The sequence below is a fragment of the Saccostrea cucullata genome, unplaced genomic scaffold (assembly GCF_032062105.1).
Source record: "Saccostrea cucullata isolate Sc308-1 unplaced genomic scaffold, CSIRO_AGI_Scuc_v1 ctg13631, whole genome shotgun sequence".
NCBI classification, from domain to species: domain Eukaryota; kingdom Metazoa; phylum Mollusca; class Bivalvia; order Ostreida; family Ostreidae; genus Saccostrea; species Saccostrea cuccullata.
The window spans coordinates 6,624-22,145 of NW_026931825.1; positions in this window are offsets into that span (position 1 = coordinate 6,624).

Genomic DNA, 15,522 nt, shown 5'->3' on the forward strand with positions numbered 1-15,522 from the left:
GAAAACATGTCAATGTTTCTTTTTTGAAAGGAAATTTATTTTAAGTATAAACAATAACATTTTCATTGACATGCCTTATTGTGTCGGTCCGACAAAAAAGATAGTGCATTTTAAACCGCCGAAAAATGAAAATGTATTTCGTCACTTCTCATATTCCTATATGTGTATATATGTCTTGTCGATTTTTAAAATTTTTCAAACTAATTGCATAAAATATTGGTTAATTTTTCTGTGCCAAGTTCGTTGGGGTTTATACAAATGACATATTAGGCCTAACATAGAGATCGAACTACTTTTTCATATTCATACGCACCATGCTACTTTGTTTTGTAAACAAAAACACGCAAAATCGGCAGCACAACAGTGACTTCAAAAGAAATTGACGGGACTTTGGAGGCTTACCAGGAAATTTTTAGAAGGTACGTAAATGTAAATACATGTACATTTAAGTATAGTTGCACGTGTTGCTCTGAAATATAAACTTAGCCAGTAGTTTATCGATAGGACTTCGTATGCGGTATGGTACTGACCGAGTAAACATTAGCGCCACCTTGTTTTTCTCGGCTTCAGGGGCCTGATTCTATATGATTTTTTCTTTTCGTTTTGTCCGCATAAGTAGCTTCCATTGTGGTAATGAGGCAACTGCCTCACTAGAAATATTATTTCAAGTCTTTGAAAACACAAAAAACAGCAGTCGTGCGACAGGACATGCCATAGAATTTTCGACTAGATTTCCACTTTCTTGACAGAATCGGTCATATTTTAGTGAAAATCGAATGAATATTTTTCTGCATGCAATGATACTAAGCGAAATTATCCAAGGTAATATTTCTACTTGTTGTATTACACGAAAAATACGATGAGAACGAAGCATCTGTTGGAACGACACCATTTTTATTTTAGCCAGGAGCGGATCAAAATCCACCATAAGCACCTGCAGCTGTTCATAATAAATCTGGAATAAGTTATTTTAATTGATTTATGTTTACTCATATTGCTTCAGAAAAATATAGACAACTTTTTTAATGTAACTTAACAGGGTGAAACTGTCTTATTTATTAATTTTCATTATAAAATTTAAAAAAAGATATTCATAAATGGGAATATGTGGGAAAAAAATACACATGTTCTGGATGAGTACAACGGCATCCTGTGTCATAATACTGTTGAATTAACAATTTGAGATGTAAAAATAATAAAGATCAGATCGAGATTTTGATGATCTTAAAGATGATTATGTTGATGATGTCAAGGGCTCAAAAAAAGAAAAAGACAAAATTTTCTTGAAAATATCAGGTTCAAAGAAAAATTGTCAAAGCAAGTCTCAGCTATTTCTTGCATTGCAGCAGATATGCATCAAGCATCAAACAATTTCTCAGAAGATAGTAAAGGTAGACAGTGTACGTGTTGCTAATGGACTTGTAAGCATTTTGTATAAAGAAGTGGTTCGAATTCCTACAGAGGATTGGAATTCAAGTGATCTTAATTTATTGCTTTGGAAATATGATGATTTACATTTAAGATGTTATAATAAATAAAATACATTTCAAATTTTCCATTTTACTTCTTATTTTATATGTTGTTTTAATTAGAATTTAAAATTTGTTATTTTTCTAGAAGTATAAACCACAAGGGAAAGAGCATAAAGGTTCCTGGGAGGATTTGTTTACGAAACCTTTTTCACTGTTTCTGGAGGTTTGTTGGTTAATTTCTCATTCCGGAGAAATTTAACTCCATCACTACCATGTTGGGGGTTCCCTAATGCCAGATAACATCTCCAGGACAGCAAAGAGGTACTTTTAAAAGTCATAATAAATAAAATACCCTTCAGATCTTCAATTTTACTTGTTATTTATATGTCGTTTTAATGATAATGTAAAATATTTTATTTTTCTAGAGGTATACACCACAAAGGCAGAGCATAAAGGATGGCTGAGAGATTTGATAAACTTACTGTTGTAGGAGAACAATTTCAAGCATTGATATATATTAGCAAATTGTGCTGTCAGTCTTTTGTATGTTGGAGGACAAGCTTCCCCTTGAAAACTGGAACAAATGTGAAATGAAGAATGTGTATCTTCATATTGAGAACTTTTCCTTGTAAAATTACCTCTGGGAAAAAGTTTATTTCATATCAATTTATTGTGTTCATTATCTAGTTTAATTTTATATTTGTAATTGTTTTAAAATTGCATGGCGAAACACATTTGTGCTCACCTGAGTCAAAAGCTTAAGTGAGTTTTTTGATCCGATTTCTTTGTTTTCTGTTGTGTTGTAAACTTGTTACAACTTAATTTTTTTTCAAATGATGCCCCTTTCCCCCTGGGAGCTTGAGACCATTTATAAAGTTAAACTTTTCAAAATGGAACTGATATCTTCTTTTTTTCATTCCGAGATACTCAGGTGAGTAATGTGGCAGACGGGCCTCTTATTATATTAGATATGTACATTGATTCACAAGTATGTACTTTGTAGCGACATCAATTAGAAGCAATATCATTTTTAAACCACAGTTTGATGGCAGAAATTTTATTTTCAAGAAAATGTTGGAGGCATATGTTTATATATATTATATTAATTTCATGTTTGTGAATTTCAAAACCGATTTTAGCTACAATTTACATTGGAAAAAATGCAGTTGTCCAATTTGTGTCTATTGTGTGTCATGAAAGAAAAATCTTACAGCTTTTTGTGATATGCAACAAATATTTCACCGTGATCATGTGTTTTGCAACAGTTGTGAAGTGTATATGCTCAAGAATATAATTATTAGTTTTCTCCTGTGTCCCAAAACTGTGTTAGTACTTTGATTACTGTAGCATTTATTTGTAAATCAGGGTCCTGTGTAAAACTTCTGATTAAGATTACACACATTTTGCATTCCTAATGCTCGTTACACTTCTGAGAAAATTATGAACAAAATTGTGACTGCGACTTTCTCTTTCTAAAAAGAAAATCATTTTCTTGTATTTTACTGTATATTGTGCTTTTACACATTCAAACTGGAAGACTGCAATGTTAAAAAAATCTTATATGATAAGTATAACAATAGTAATTGTCAAATTGATTATGAAAAATATTTTTTAAAGGGATATTACGTTTGCTGTATCCACATTAAGGACATTCAGATACTGTTGTACCATGATAGTTATGAAAGAGCGTTTCATTTCATTTGTTAAATTAGGGCAGTAATACACAATAAATGTATAATTATAATGTAAAAAGAAATGCTTTCCTTATTATTTCACATGACATTATTTGTTTATGGGATTTAATGATACAGTGCATCATCTCATGAAATTGACATCAGAAATCAAATGGAAGTCTAAATTTCTGCTATTTTTAAATGGCAATTTCATTTCTTTATCAGTAAAGCAGTGTTCAATTTATAAGCTTGAACAACCATCAACTCGTATCAGTACTTTCAGTACTTTGATTTTTTATATGGAGGAAATGATATAGAGAGCTACGAGTTTTGCTATAATGAAAACCAAAATAAGGAAACAAAAAAGTGTTTGTAGGTCTGACAGGGTGCAAACAAATTGTGAAGGCTTTAGACTTTTAATGCCAGTAATATTGACATCTTTTTATACCTGTTGCATCATCTGTAAAGGACCGTGTGCAAAAAATTAGGGGGCCGTGTGCACGTTTTTCCTGTCCTTTTATACCTGTTGCATCACCTGTAAGGGGGTCGTGTGTAAAAGAAATATACGTTTTACCTACGTTTTATACGTTTTATAAGGGGTAGGCAGGACATGGATGCGATGAAAGAAAAAAAAAAGTATGTATTCAATACGGAATGAAATACCTGGAAAATTCACACAGGTTAAGAAAATCAGTGACTTTTTAATACCAAAACCTCAAAAAATCAAAAATCTACGAATAACTAACCCCCCTGAAAGACCAGAGAGGTCCCTGGATGCAATGAATGAGGCATTGACAAGTGTAAACTTGTATCAAAAATATAAAGGGTAGTAGAAAACTGAGTGATAGAGTTGAAGATAACGAGCAGTGAATATCAATGTCATAAAACCTACTAAAACAATACAAAATGTAAAGGCAGGACATTAAACACTGAATCCCTTCAAATTCCAGGATTTGGTTCTAACGGACCTCAAACAGTTTGATAATTTTACATATAGAACAATATTTGGCATACATCCATTACCGATTTATACTGGTGAGCTTGAAATAAAAAAAAACTCCCACAGAGTCAGACACATCTGTTTCATATTTTAGATATTTTACCTAAAAAAGACGTTGATGGTAATCTAACAACCAAGCTTTATGATGACTTTACCTTTTCAATTATCAACTTCCCTTACCTATGCAGCAATGTACCTTCATCACCAACATACCGGGTTTAAATCTCTCAGTTGATTCGAGAGCATACTGTACGTATAAACAGTTTTTAAAACGAGTTAAATTATTGGCAAACAAGTTTCTGAAACAAATATATCAACAGTCTCGTTTAAAGTCACCATGTCGTGAGTTCTAAGGTCGATACAATGCCCTTGTCAGCAAATACTATTATTAAGTCCTATGCTGACCGGCGTTTGTCATACTTATTTTCAGGCCATTATTTGCACACTGAATTGTCGACGATTTTTCCGTTATTTCCCAATCATAACAAGGAGCGTACGGCGGGTGTGACTAGTCGACAGGGGATGCTCACTCCTCCATGGCACCTGATCCCACCTCTGATGTTTTGAAGGTCCGCGTCTACTTTGCTCCTATTCAAAATGGAACTGATATCTTGATAAACTTACGTTTAAACAAACTACATATACCCTATGTGAGGAATCTTTTGTCTTATCTAGCCTAGGTGCCCTAAAAACTTAGACAAGCTCACTTTTGATCTCAGTCTCACTTTTACCAAAGGAACATATACATTATACATGTTATAGTTGAAAAGTGAGACTGAAATCAAAAATGAGCTCGTCTAGGTTTTATGGCCCACAGGCCCCCAGGCCTGGTCCAGTGACATTTAAAACACTTGCATTTTCTTAACTTATTGCTTTTACTTGTGAGAGAAGAATATCAATTCTAGGCCCCTTTCAATCAGTGCAAAGATTTGGACTGAAATTTAGAGAGGAATATACAAACACATACGAAATAATACAAAAAGACGACAATGAGGACATAAAATATATTGCACAATTAGTTAAACGTTTGTCTCAGCAGATTTTTTACACGATGATCTTCACTGTGGTAGGTAAAAAGACTGAACAGGCACGATTTGATTGGAGAATAAGGTTGATAAAATCCGGAAACACGAAGAAAGTCTTTGTGCATGCAAGGAAGTTATATACTGTGGTATTCTTTTTCCCATTCTCTCAGGGGAAATCTAACCTGGATATATTTCTCGGTGGTTAAAAATTCAGCTTGGGGGATAACACCAGGATAAACATTCCTATATATATCTATAGTTAACGTTGGAGAAAAAAAAACTTTTTTAATTTCTTTTGTTAATGAGATTCCATGTTGGTCAGATGCGCTTGAAGGCTTATATTTTATGTTATATACATATAGAATACTAGTTACTGACTTGAAAGGAGTTGATCCTTACGTCGCGGGTTTTAATCCCACTGTGGGACGTGGAGACAGGTCCTTTGGATGATATCTGTATATGTATAAATCGAGGTCCCATATTAAGGGACAATATCCCTCTGCTCCACATTTCACGACTTTTTTTTTCAAATTCCAAACATTGATTTTCAGCAACAACTATAACATTAAATTCAAATAGAAAATAGTTTCAAAATGTAATTTATTTTCTGCAAAACGAACCGGAATTGAGCAGTTTGGGTATTTTACTAAATTTTAGAGTATAAGACGTCATTTGAATTGCCATTTTGAGCTAATTAACACATTTCAAATTTAACGACTAAATTGGACGATTTTAAGTGATCAAATAAGTGTTCTTTTGTCATTTTACATAGTTGCACTACGCTCAGTAAGATATTCACAAATCCTTTCTCCTATGTAAACGATATTAAGAATTAAATAATTTGAAGGGAAAAAAAATGAATATCCGCCATTTTGACTTTCTAACTTACAGCTGCACTATCAATCAATTGTAGAATAGCGAGATGTAGAGGGAAAAATACAAATCTGATGTGTATGGATATTTGTAAAAGTAAAATCCTGAACAAAGAAGAATCTAGAAACAATAGATAAAAAATCAGAGAAAACTCGAATTAAGTGTAGAAACAACTAAATTTTCTGAGTTTAACTAATAATGTAAGCATCCTCTTATAATTTTTATAAATTTATTACACTCATTACTTCTCCATTTTGAACGACATTAAGAGAAAATTAGAAAAATTGGATGTCTGCCATTTGAATGCCATTTTGACCTCTTTAACGCCATTTTCATGAAGACCAGCATATTTTTTCGGATTCAGCATACTCGAAATAGGTTAAAAAACTATGCTGGACCAAATAATAATTATTTGCCGTTAGAAGTATTTTTTTCCATAAATCGGACCAGACTAAGATGAATTGATATAAACTCAGTATTTTTTAAATATTACGATAGTTATACTGATCTCGTTAACAAACAAAGCATAATAGTGGGTCGTGTTTTGCTTGATTTGTTTCATACAAATAGTTAAGTATTTGCTCTAGTGCTAAATTTGACCACGGAATGTTCCGTCTACTCTATCAATGATAAGGATTGACGTTGTAACCGGTGTAACGACGAAAAGTGACCCCCGTAGAGTATTGACCAGGGGGGTCATTTTTCTACGTAGAAAAATGACCCCGGGTCAATATTCTACGACAAGTAGGGTCATTTCTCGACTGTAGAAAAACATCCCAGACCAGTAATTCTACGACTCCACACACGTTGAAAAATGACCCCAATAGAAATTTGACCCCCTTCTTTTTTATACAATAAAATCTTAAATATGCATCTCCCTGATATTTTTTCATACTTTCAATTGCAAGTAGGGGGAGTTTTTGATGCACTTTAATTCTTTCCAACATATATTTGATTTCATATCTTAATAGTAGCATCACAATCAATATATCTGGTATGGATTTACTTTTGGCTTGCAGAATCCAAATGAATATTTATTCATTGAGAAGCATGAATTTATTATTATATTTTAGGTGGGTTTTTTTATCATTCAAAGGTTTTGCTCCGAAAATGACATGATATGTTTCTGATAACAATAAACTTTGAACTTTTTTTACAAATAAAAAAAACATAGCATAGAAGCAAGAAAAGTTCATAAAACAATACAAAATAGGATCAGAGAAAACACGGACCTCCGAAACATCAGAGGTGGGATCAGGTGCAATGGAGTAAGCAACTATTCCCTGCTGACCGGTCACACCCACCATGTGCTCCTTGTCATGATCGGAAATAACGGAAAAATCCGTCGTCAATTCAATGAAAAAAATAATGGAATAACATTCAGCACGAAAAACGTCAGTCAGCATTTTACTTGATGATAAACTGTATTTGCTGACAAGGTCATTGTATCGACCACAGAACTTACGAAATGATTACATTAAACGAGACTACTGATATTTTTGTTTCATCAACTTCCTTGTCAATAATTTACCTCGTTTAAAAATTGTTCATACGTAAAGCATGCTCTTGCGTATCGAATCAACTAAGATATATATACACTCTGTATGCAGGTGATGAAGGTATATTGCTGCATAAGTTAGGGAGGTTGACGACAGAAAAGTTAAAGTCATCACGTTTATCATATAGCTTGGTTGTTAGATTACCATTTACGTCTTTTCAAGTAAAATATCCAAGTATGAAACAGATGTGTCAGACACTGTGGTATCTTACATCTCAAGCTCTCCCGGATATATCGTATCGACTTAGGAATGAAAATTATCACATATTTTCCCCTTTATCCCGTTGATATAGCTCATGTGATATCATTTTCGTATCAACACTATGTATTCCTACGCCGTGTGATGTAATGTAAATAAACAAATACATGTGTATGATGGAGAGAAGGACTTAATTTGTCAAATTTCACTTTATTTTACATATTTTCATTAATGAATTAAAAAAAAATAAGCGCTGAAATATTTTCTTTCTTTTATTTTTGTACTAACTATATCATACAGCGTAATATTATTTATTACGTTATTTGGTCCGAGGTAACCAAAAAGGAACTTTGAATTAGAAATAAAGACAAAATGCACATTTATAGTGAACAAAAATATGTGATAAAAAGAATCTCTCATGGTTTGTGGTTTGATATGATTTTTATCCAACTCGTTATGTGTTTTCTATCCCCACGCCAAGGCTCGGGGATAGAAAACACACAACTCGTTGGATAAAAATCATATCCAACTACAAACCATGGGAGATCCTATATTTATCATTGTTAACTGACAATACGTCGTCGATATATCTAAATTTCGAGTTGAAGGCCATAGCAAGTGTTTTCTTCTGTTTAAACGTAAGATTTTGCACAAATTCTGCTTCATATGAATACAAACATAGGTTTGCTAATAACGAAGTGCAAATGGTACATGTACCCAATGGGAATTCCAATAAATTGTTAGATGACCTGGTCTCCAAAAACCACATAGATATTGTCAATCAGAAACTCAAGCATCTTTTTTATGTCAACTTCAGATTACTTGTGTGTGCAGTCAGTGTGTTTTAACAAAATAATTTTGCAAATGACCAATGACCAGGTAATTAAGTAAATTTACGAATTTCATTTTTATTGAAAAAGCAGCTGTCAATGATATCAAAATCTGGACTTTAATTTATCGTGGGGAATGGTTGTGTATAATGTTGAAAAGTCGCAAGTTTTTAAGCTGTTGATTTTGGTAAAATCTTGTGATTTCAATTTGTCCAAAAGTTCTTTGGAATTTTTTAGTATCCACATCTGATTCACACCACTTCTTGAATATATTGTTGCACAGTACTCTTGAAGTTTTTCCTTCACTATTATCAACACATGTATCTTAGTGAGGAATAACGAAAGAGGCTTGGTTAAATACTGGAACCCGGAATGTATCTTTGTTTGTAAGGATTCTCATAAAGTTTAAGAATCCAATATAAATATGGTAGTTCAACTTTCATTTTGGCTCTAAGGATTATTAAAAATATTCAAAACTGACATATTATTTTTAAAGAATTTCTTCTTCAGAAAGGGAATTTTAAGTATAAGAAGAATTGCCACTTGTAGAATTAAATGCAAGTTCTTGTAAAATACAATTTATATAATGAGCCTTACAAACGAAGACAGTGTTGTTACCTGCTTTGTCGGTAGGGATCAGTACGTATACTGATCATGTAAACTATCTAATCTTTTTTTTCACTTTTGGATTATTGAACACAGAAGGATATATTGTTTTCATTTTGCCCCTCAATCTTTTAATACGCGACTTTAGCATGGATCTGATACATTAAATCCATGATCGTTCTTATAATGATATTAAAAATTCCTCCAAAACTGGCAAAAAATTTACATCTAAGTGAATAATAGTTCAGCCTTTAGAGATATCTATAACTTCAAAAGAAAAAAAAACCTTTCCTTTTCAACACTTTTAAGCCCACAGACACCTGACCAATGGTTGCTGTTACATTCCCTTTTTTCTGAGATTTTATAGACGCTACCTTTGCAAATTAATGAATTCTTAGTCTATCATGCCATTTCTTCGATATAAAGTCCTAGCACATACCGTCGAAAAAGTTAATGCCAAAGTAAAAGTGTGGTATTTTTGTGTAAAAGTGTGTCAAACTCCAAGGTCAATGACAAAAGGTCAAAATTGGTTGTACACAAAAAAGGCCTTGTCACAAAAATACACCTGTAAAATATGAAAGCCATAGTCCCACCAAGTCTAAATTTATGGGCAAGGTTCAAGTTTTTGCGGACAAATGTACAAACAGACAGACAAACAGGTAAAAACTTTATACCCCCGAAACTTCGTTTACGGGGGCATAAGTATAACATGTATCACGTAAAGTAACAACTTTTTCATCATCCAACATTCGTTGGATTTTTTTTTTCTATTGGTTAAATCATCATTTGCAGAACGGGGGAAACGATACTACATATGCCAATTTTGGGGAAACCGCTCACTTCTTTTCTTAGTTAATAAGATATAATTTTCTAAGTTGGCGCCCTTTTTTAAAGTAGAGATCAAAACGTTAAACTTTTGAAAAATAAAACTTTATTTTGATTTTTCGGCTTGGCCGAGATCAGGTGCCCATGTTGATTGCATATTAACCAAAAAATGAAGTCAAATGAATATTACTTCAAGTATGTTCTATGTAACACTACATCCCTTTGGCAGATTGTCTGAAATTTCTGTCCATTTCTGTCAAGCAGTTTAAAAAATTTCACTCTTACTTTAACAGAGACCCAAGTGGGCTACGGACTATACATATTTAAGCATAACATTTATTTTTATCACGTTCAACTGAAAAAAAAAATTATAATTCAAATAAAAACTCTTCAAAAAATATTGTCTGAGCAAAAAAATCACATACTATAGTAAGTCATTTCCATTAAAAATGTTAAAGTATATAAAGGACATGGGTTAATCTGTTAATCTTTGAGAAGCTTTCTACGCTTAATATTAGGACATTTGAAGAAAAAATAAATTGAAGTACTTTTAATTTTTTAAAGAAAATTTATATGGGAATGAGAATTTCAAACTTATTTGCTTAATACTAAAAAAACTATCTCAGGGATTTTTTATTGACTATTTTGAGACCAGGGCTTACGGACTGTACACAGAAAAAATAGTTGCTTGTATCAGTAAATTTTTGTTTAAATTGTCTTTAAAAGATCGTATCAGTTGAATATTTAAAATCAATTTATACAAAAATCCTGTAGAATTTAACAAAATAAACTCAAACTTAATATAAATTCCCAATACGAGTAAAATGTGAATTGTCAGAACAAAATTATACATGTCAGAACTACATGTAATTGGTGTTTTGATAACAAAATATCTAAAACCATCTAAAGACCAAGAATGAACTTTAATTTAGCATCTTAGAAGGATGAATTTCATGAGAGCACTGGGGCTAAGGAATACACCGTTTAACAGCCCTATTGTCTACAATCATCTCAAAGAAAATATAATAGTCTAATTAGTTCTTGGGCAATTTTTTATTATTATCTTGGTTTTATTGAGTATTTATAATGTCATGATTAAAGATAAATTGTCTAATGTACTGTGTACTTCCACGATCAATGTCAAATGAAATTCCAGTTCAGCTAATAATTTAAGTATTATTGGTGATTAAACTATAATGAAACTATAATGAAGAAAGCAACATGAGCCCTAATTAAGTCAAGGCTTAATTTTTTGGAGGAAGGGGGTTACGGACTATAAATATTGCTTCATGTTTTTTTTTCCCATTTTTATTGTAAATGTTATACATACATACATATACATACATAGCTCAAGATGACCATTCAAAAGGTGTTTCAGTATAGAAGACATGATAATGACCATGAGTGTAATTCATAGATACAAAACAAGATTAACCATTTGAAATATAAAAAAAAACAATAAAATATTACTAAATTTATCCATAAAGAGTCTGGCAATGTTTTTTTAATTATTATTTTAAATTAACAATACAGTGACAAGTAGATTGGGCGGTGCAATTACTAAGTGTGAAGGTCTCACTCAATACTAAATCGCAAAGTAAAGAGTTGATCCTAATGTTGTGGGATCAAATCTCACTATGGGATGTGGTTGGTGAAAACTAATAAAGCATTAAACCATATTTTGCAGTAATGCAGCCAGGAAATAACCTCGTGCTGATAAAGAAATATGGTTATATGCTCTGTAAATTTTCTTTTATTTGAAGAGTTTGAAGCCCTTTTGTAAATAGGATTTGTGTGGTCAAATATTCTTTTTAAAATGTTCCAATTTTTATTATTCTAAATGGATTGATAGTATGCAGAATAAGACGGAAAACTTTATCATAAATATTTAGAAACATGTTGTGACCATAAAAAGAACAGGGCAGACTACAGATGCAAGCCTTTAGTTGAAAACTGTTAATATTCAGACACTACATTTTTAATTAGAGTCGATTATGTATTTAAAAACCTTGTATTTGTTTGAATGAACATATTTTGATATTGTAGTCATTGTATCAATAATGTATATGTAGTCATTGTATCAATAATGTATATGACTTTCTCTGATAGTTGTAATATTGGGGCTATGGAATATACGAGGGGTAATCAAAAAGTTCGCGAACTAATTGAATAACTTCCATAAAAGAAACAAAATTTGTTTTTAATGTTGATTATATTTTAAATTAATCCTCCCTAATTTTATTGCACATCAACCACCGTTCTGCGCATGCGTAAATCACGTGATATTGGAGGTCACGTGACCCCCTCCGTAGCGTTCTGTCACAAAAGTTTTCTGTGTTTATATTTCATTCCATGTGAGTTAATTTTTATGACAAGAACAGTTCATTTGTCAGAAATGGTCATATCTCGGCAACAGAATGGGTGGATAAGGAAGGATATGGAGATAACGAACAGTATTCAATCTCAAAGTCCATTAAACAATATACAAAATAAGAGCAGAGCAAACACGGACCTCCGAAACATCAGAGGTGGGATCAGGTGCCTTGGAGGAGTGAGAATATCCTTTCCAAAAATAAGCTATTTATAGACCTTGTGTATGGCTATGTGTGTACCGAATTTCATTCTAATCTTAATTGTGGTTTTGTAGATATAGAGATAGTTCGCGAACTTTTTGATTACCCCTCGTATACAGGGCTACGGACACCAATCATTCTTGTATAACTTCTTTTGGTGTTGTCGAAAAAGCTATTCATGACCTTTTTTATTCTTTACAGGTAACTGTGAAAATATTAAACAAGAGCATTTTAAATTATACATTCTTCTGTTGAAACCAAACTATAATGAAATATGGGGCTACGGACTATACAAAATGTTGCATCAATATGGAAACGAAATTACAAAATGTGCACAAAATTTACCATATGACCACTATATTTTAATATAGTACTTCCTTTTTTTAGTACAATAATTTTTTTAAACGCATTATATTTGCTCTTTCCTGCTAGAAATTATGAATTTATTCAAACATTGATAAATCTTAAATTATATTTCACAGGTATATCTGCACACATTTATTCATAATTTCCACAATTTTTATCCTTTTTCATTTCTGTAAAAAAAAACTTAACCAGAATGATTTCTCTACAACGAACTATATCTTTCTCGGATGTTTCATTAAAAAGAATTTTAATTAATCATTTTTTCAAATATAAAAAAATCAATTGCATCAGCATAACGCTTCAAAAATTATGAATTTGAGACTCTACTTTGTTGTTGTTTTTTTTCAAAGATGCAGGTACTATATATATAATATAATACACCAATGGAAAGCTCTTAATCTGCTCTTTGCAATGCAACTAAAGACATTTATATTAATTGTAATTTTAAAGAGTTACTTATATATAACATCATTCATGTGGAAATGGACACCTAATCTTGGCCAAGCCATTTTGGAAATTATTTATCAAGGGTAAAATCAAAGAGATTTATAATTAATTAATTATGGAATTTTTTTCTTACACCAGCTAGAAAATAATCTTTTTAAAGATTAAAATGACAACTGTGGAAACTTTTTGTATAAAATGTAATAAACGTTTCTATGAATGCGGGTATCTTTGCTCTAATATCCTTTAGTTAGAACATTTTAATATTGTTTTCATTTAATGGGGATAAAACAGTTTGTATTGTTATTGTAAGGTATTGTATTGCTTTGAATTCGTTATGTAAGCTTAAATGCTTTCAGAAATAACACTTCAAAGCATAAGGCATCTTGATATTACCCGTACACATTCGCCTAACAAGTATATTCCAACCAAAACTAATGTTTTTGCATCAAAAAATGACAAGGAATCATTATTCTGCGGGTTCATTTTCTACAATGCACACGGAGAAAAATGACCCCAAAACCATAATTTCTACAGAGAAGTGGTTCATTTTTCTACGTAGAATATTGATCAGTGGGTCAATTTCTAGAAAAATGACTCCCGGTCAATATTCTACGGGGGTCACTTTTCGTCGTTACACCGGTGAACAGGGGATGTTTACGTCTACTATAGGCATCTGATCTCACCTCTGAAGTGTGTAGAGGTCTGTTTTTATGCACTGTTCATAAATTGGCATTGATTGTAGTATTTATCTTTTCATACTTTGACTATGGAGTACACCGTCCACCTGATCAATCCACATGGTTCACAAGAGTGTGACAAGGGATGTCCCCCCCCCCTAGGCAACTGATCCCACAATCTGTGTTTCCAGGGGTCGCTGTTTTGCCCTGTTCATGACTGGTTTTATTTAATGATATATGAAAATGATAACTCTTTCGTTCTTTTTATCTGAGACATGTGTTAGAAAAACGTTACCGAAGAATGTTTTCAGAAAAAATATTTAAAGCTGACAAAATTGAGGTTAAAATGTTGCAGTAATTTAACAATAAAATGCTTTCTATATGTTTGTTAAAACTTCATATCAAAATGTTGTAAAAAATATCAATTTTGAGTGATTTTAAAGGCATAGATTTTTAGCACCGCCTTCAAAAATCCTCGACTGGGTCACAGACATTATAAAAAAAATCACTGTGATTGAACTTTCAATTTTTCAACATTTTCCCTGTGTATACCATGTGCAGTTTGATTCTTATCTACTGGTAACATCAAAACGGATTCCTTTCAAGCTTTAAACTATTAAACAGTACACAGAAACTGTATTACTATATTTTATATTGATAATATATGAATTAAATATGCCTCTTGTCTTTGAAAGGATTATAATATAATGTGCATTAAAAATAACCTTTTACATAAAACTTTTTTCAAGTGCATGAAATTTCGATATTAATTTTAATATGCTAAATGGTACACCCAAAGTGGAAATGTTATTGGTAAAGTTCAGAGCAGCACTGTGTGAAGTGATAAAATTTAAAATAATGTTTCTAATCATGGGTCACATATTTCCTTTTTTATTCAGATAATAATTCACAAGCAATATTTTTTAGCATGTTTCAAATAACAGAGAAATCCAAATACACAATAATAGATCAATTAAGTTGATACATGAGTTGTTATTTTTTAATTAAACATACAGAATTATAGAAAACAAATGTTTTAAATTTTGAATTTTATGCTTTTGATTCAATATTTTTTGTAATGGGTATGGGTGTTTTCAAATCAGCAAAATATCAATATACAATTGAAAAATTTTATGTAATTTTTTTAAAATACAAAATTTTCCTTAAATTTAGGTAAAGTTTGGATATTTCACTGTGTATTAAATCACTTCCTGTGTATAGGATTTAAGAGACAGATAATAGACTGCTAGCCTCCAAGTCATTCACATTTTTGAACGCCCCTCCCTCATGTATTTAAAACGTAAACGAAGATTTTTTTCTTTTTATAGAATAGAGGAGAAAAGATTCAGTGGATGTAAATATTTACTGATTAAACCACAGAACTCAAAATTGATTTGA